Genomic DNA, 6217 nt, shown 5'->3' with positions numbered 1-6217 from the left:
GGGTTTTTTTTTTTTTTTTTTTTTTTTTTTTTCATAACAGCCTATGGGCCTGAGGGACTAGTTTCATCATGACTATTTTTGAGCCGAAACGGCTCACACAGAAATCAGTCTTCGACGTGATTCACAACCTACGTCATATAAATATAAAATATACGTATAAATATATAAATCTATATATATTTTTACGTACACGCGTCGAAGAATGTTTTGCATCATCTTCCTATTACGCAAATTGATCGCGCAGCTCAAAACAAAAAAGATTGCTCCATGATTTACTATTATTTTTGCACACTGTTCCAATAGATTTATATATATATATATATTCTCGTGTTACATACATATACGACAAAAATCGAACAAAAATCCAGGATAAGCAGAACCGTGCAAAACCATTCGCGACGCGTGCGTATAAAAGATACTTAATATCATTTAGATCATATATCATATAGTCGGTATAGTTGATTCTTACACAAGACAATCTTAAATATGACCTTAAACCAGTCACAGAGCCATATTAGCATCTTATTAAGATATTACTTAAGATGGTCTTAAAATGAGAACCGACTATGAATACCTATTATTCTTGCTGCGCGCCTACAGATGATAATAGAAGATGCTGGAGTCCGAAAATCTAGAAATTTTGAATCCTAACGTCCGGAAACGTAGGAATTAAGAGAAGCCTCAGAATGAACCGTAACAGTCCATGGATTCAGGCGTGATACGGAAGTGACGCAAGGAAAGACGATTATGAGATCGAAGGATGATCCGTAATCTTGGAGGAACATTACTCATCTTCCGTATTTCGGAATGATATGACGTTCGGACAATCAGCGGGAGGTAGAAGAACGAAGTTTTGTACTTGACATTACTTTCACTGAGGTCTCCAGCTATACTGGTTTTATGAACACTTCGCTATAATTAAGAGAATCCGCTTGTCTCACAAGAGAACCGTCGGAAATGTTCATCACCGATTTTATAAGACATCAAAAAATATTAGACTCATATTCTATGTTTAGCTTAAGATTTAGGCCATTTAAAACAACTTCGAAAAAATAATGTGGATTTTTCATTTTCAACATTTTTTTAAATGTAGCTACACCATGTTATTAACACATTCCGTGCTAGACTAATTGTAAATAATTTGACAACCACATCGCGTGAGTCATCACTAGTAAATCACAGTATTTTTCTTTGTATTTGTTACAAGGACTCGGACCGAAAAAATTCGATCCGGATAACGGTCCGAGGCTAAATCCAACTTTTTGTAACGGTTATCGAATTCGTTTAGTCTTTAATCTTTTTCAATTACGGTTTTCGATAATTATGACCCATAACAATCAGCGTATCACTAAAAAAACTGAAACCAAAATTGAAAGTTTAAGTATCCTCGAACCATAATCATAATCAGCCGAAATTATAATGTATCCATAATGTAATTTCGATTCGCGAGTCCCTGATTTGTTATATCTATTAAATAATTATATGTATCTCATAATGATTAAAAAATTACAAAAATTATTATTATAAAGAAGAAGACTTGCTATATTAATATTGCATATATTATATAATCATAATTATGTGTATCTATGTACGATATCAAAACTTTTTTCCATCTGTAATTTAATTTCGTTACATTTCTTCCAAAAACTAATAATAACTAATTTAACAGTTAATTTAGAGTTATTTTACATTTTAAACTTATTTATCAATTTAATGTAATTGAGTAAAATCTGAATATTGATTAAGGCTACAGTCCACTTAATGCTACAAATGTTTCGAAATATTTTTTTGATTGATCAGTAAACGTAAATTATTTTTTTCTTTGATAGTCCTAATATCGATGTTACTCATATTGTTTTGTCATAATAACAGAAAAGTAACTGAAAAGTCATTTAGTAATTGTAACGAGTTAATTTTTAGTCTCGGTAACTTGGAACTGTAACTAATTACTTTGGAAAAAAAAACTATAACTGTAACTAATTATTTTTACAAAGTAATTTTCCCAACTCTGAGCATTTTTGTATAAAAACTTTTTTCATATAGCTTAATCTTATTTTGAAGATATTTGCTGATATTGAAAAAAAATCTGTTATTTTTGAAAGATTATTTCGACCTTGAGATAATCAGATAAAAAATATGGGTCTAATGTTTTATGATATTCTACAACACAAAGCAAAATCGTGATGAACAATGAGTTCCGACCGTTCCCTTATCAGAATCAGAAACCTCCGCGTCTTATCTATTAGAATTAAATACTTAGAAGCTAAACGCACAAGAATAAATAGATTTAATTTTAGTTTAAATAGTATTCTATAAATCAAAGAGACGCACGCGCACACGATGTAATTGTCGAATACAGCTAGACGAAGATATTCTTCGTGTGATATATCGGTCGTCATGATTAACATTAATTAACATGTGAAATGACATGAGCATAAATTTCCAGTGCTCTGCGAACGTATATACGCGAATCTAGGTTTATACTTGACACGATAGGAAAATAAATTATATTAAACGTTAAATTATGTATGTAGAGTGTATGAGGATCTATAAATCAGAAGATCCATGTATCGGAAAAACCAAAGATGAGTGGAATATATCAAAAGACACGGTCCTGTAATTTGCTGTCTCTTTGGCGCGAAACGGACTGTTGTATATACCTATACAATAATTTTTACGATACTCTAATACCTTAAATTATAGCATTTTAATAATGCCAGTAATCGAGTTCCTGACAGATTTAATTGATTCAAAGATCCTCGCACAATCTGCGGTTAATACACTTTGCACTGTGTATTTATGCAATGCAATAATTATTAAGGTGAGTACGACTGAGGTTGAGCCGACTGAGATTGAGCCGACTGGGATTTTTCCACGAAGAGCTTTTGTTCCATGCGCATAAACGGCAATATCAAGGAGCCCCGTATGCCATGTTTCAATTTAATGTGTCTTTTCAAGTTGTCAGACCTGGTCAACGATATCAAACATATTTGACATACGTGCTTGTCGGGGTTGTGTGATTTCATGTGCTTTTTTATGTTGGCTACGCTCTTGCCGCACTGCTTACAGCACTCCATACCGATCTGCGTGTGCTCTAACTTATTGTGACTGTCTTTATTTATTTCCTTTTTGCAAGTCCTTTTGCAAAGCGGTATTCCTGGAATACAAGGTCCTGTTTCGAATTCATCATAATTAATTAACGATGTCAACTGTGTCTACAATTATCATCCCAAAATACGTAAAGATGATCGATTCCCGTTATCATCCTCAATTTCTTTTATTTCCAATGTCTACTCTAATGTTTCAAACTCAAACTCTTTAATTAATTAAAAAAAAAAAATTATACATATACATGTTTTTGTTAATTGTGTAACTAAGCGTACGAATGTAAAATTATGAAATAAAAGATCTCAAAAATAAATGTCAACTCTTTTTTTATTATCAACTGCCATAAACATAAATGTAATTTCTCTTGTAAAATGTTTGAAATGCAAATATTTTATCACAGTTTTTACCTTTTCATTGTAAAATGCAAAAATTATATAAATATTTAAAGATGTAATTTTTCTCTAAAATAATTTTTACAGCAAATATTATTTTAGAAAAATATTATTTTGCTGATTGACACAGATAATGTTTAAGTATTAATAAAATTTTAATTGATCATTGCACACAAAAAATATCAAAAATATCAAAAATTTATTGCAAAAATGTAATATTACTCTAAGAGTAATGAAATTAAAATTTATTTTATTAATTTTCCAAGAGAGAATCTTTTCAATTTTTTTATAATATATTTTTAAAAATATATTTTTAACATATTTTTAACATATTTTTTTTATTTTGCTATTATTCTAATATAAGAAATTGTCATTGCGAAAAGAAATATTTCCGATGATAACGTTAAATAGAACATCCTTTATGCTTCCCATAAGTTACACTCTACGTCAAATAGTTGCAGAGAAGAAGAAATTCTCTCAAATACGTTCAAAATCAACGAAGATATCATAACGAACACCACACTCGTATTTGTACAGGATAATGTACTAAATAGAATTGTTTGATTATCTTTCTTGTTTTTATAAGCGCTGCAAATATATGAAAATTTTGCTTGATACGGAGAAAAAATAATGTAAACAAAAAAATATAGAAAGATTCTAGGACATGATAATTAAAAAAAATGGAAAATTCCTTTGCGTCGAAACAAGACAGAAAATCGATCAATTCTATTAAAGACTTCACCCCGTGCTTTTTCTCATCTATAATTACCTACTCGTAGCAAATGTCAATACTATGTAAAAAAAAAGCACAATTCTACTGTCATTTCATCGCGTTCCAAGAGACTAAAGATACTGTCACAATACAGTACAGGAGAGAAAGAAAAGAGAAAAGAGATGTCAAAATTGATCTACTGAAAAGGAAATCGAATGAAAAATAAACATTCAAGTGTGAGAATTCCGGCGAGGAGATTCGCCGATTCGACTTCCCGGTAAACGCTTAATCTGCGGAGATCGCGATATGGACTATCGACTTTGTCCCCAGCTCTTAAACACCGTCCATACATAAATTGCTCCGTTGGAGATCAAACGCGCGCATCTCGCGACCACTGGCAACTATTGCATAATGCAGCTCGTGCAACATTTCAGCTAACTAGATGTAATATGAATATGCAATCAAGAAGTACGTAATCTAGTAACTATCAACGTCAGCGGCAGTAACGACTACGACGACGACTACGACGACGACTACGACGACGACGACGACGACGACGACGACGACGACGACGACGACGACTACGACGACGACTACGACGACGACTACGATTATGACGATGACGACGACGATGATGACGACGACGACGACGATAACGACAATGAAGGCAAGATCACTATGAAGTAGAGGAAAGATAAACGAAGAATAGCGTTAGCAACAGAATCTATTTACGAGCGGTCTACTAATCGCGTATGCTTCTTCGGATGTAATCATTAGAAGGAAAAAAATGATACCTAGGGTCTTCCTGCTGCTGCTGCTGCTGCCGCTATTAGCGACTATTATTAATGCATTGACGATGCGTAGTGGACAAGAGTCGTGACTATAAATAAGCGTGACGTTTTAATGGACGAACGATAGAAGATATTTCGCGAAAAGTAAAATTTTTCCTGATAAATTCACCTATATACTTTTTATAGATTACGTATATGGAACTTAAATCCTCGGATCTTGCAATCCCTGACTCCATGAAGATCCTCAAGTTAGAGAATTTGCAAATTCTACAATCTGATAATCTAATTGGGGCATCTTCATCTGTAATTTTAGGATAAGTTTTCGGGATAACTAAATCCTCGGATTTTTCGCTCTTGTATAATCGCGTTAACCTTCATATCCATTTCGTGGTATCAAGTAACACAGGAAACGTCTTACGTAACGAATTTTTTTTGCCCGCGGCCGGCAACTTTATTAACGCAAACGACGGATTGCGCAACGAGATGCGCAACGACTGCACATTTTGTTGCTAATATTCTCGTTCACTCGTGTAGATCGAAACGAACAGCGCAAGAGAGACGTGAGAATATAAGATCAAGATCGCCAGGCACGGTGACGCAAGATATGGCAAAAGGGTATATAAAAGAATAGGAAATAAAAACAGCACATAAAGACATGCACAGAGAGTCCCGCCATGGAAGTATCGCATATATACGTACATCTGCGTCTGCACGTGCACACAGGGCACGTATATATGCTCTATATATATATGTATATGCTTATATATAATATATATGACATAAGTATGTACATATCTCATTTCGCACACACGACATACATTTACACGCATTCACGCAAATGGAGTTCGTTAATGTGGCATCACGCATTCGCACACACACACGCGCGCCACGTGCACGTATAAGAACAGCGAGATGAACTCAGTCAGGCGTACCCACACACCATCACAATCTCGGACACGGTTTAAAAAAAAAAAAAAAAAAAAAAAAAACAGATATGAGATAGAAGTACAGTCCATTTGCTGATACCAATCCCAAACCAACGAGAGTTTTGTTATGTTTTATTTCTTTCTGTAGATGTATTAACACACGTAATTAAAACTACCACAATGACGTAGCAAATGCACGATACCATCACCAAAACACCAAGGGTTCATGTAATATACACATGTAGTTTTATATATATACATATATGTATATACACAGAGCTCACTATA

The 6217-nt window shown here is 33.5% G+C and overlaps 1 protein-coding gene across 4 annotated transcripts in view; it reads right to left on the bottom strand.

Moving 5' to 3' along the window:
* Positions 1-6217, bottom strand: part of LOC108694404 (zinc finger and BTB domain-containing protein 6-like) — a 62509-nt gene that overhangs the window by 44490 nt on the left and 11802 nt on the right. The window lies entirely within an intron of this gene.

Source organism: Atta colombica, unplaced genomic scaffold, assembly GCF_001594045.1.
Source record: "Atta colombica isolate Treedump-2 unplaced genomic scaffold, Acol1.0 scaffold12, whole genome shotgun sequence".
NCBI classification, from domain to species: domain Eukaryota; kingdom Metazoa; phylum Arthropoda; class Insecta; order Hymenoptera; family Formicidae; genus Atta; species Atta colombica.
The sequence above is the reverse complement of the archived record's forward strand: the minus strand, read 5'-3'. Positions and strand labels throughout refer to the sequence as shown.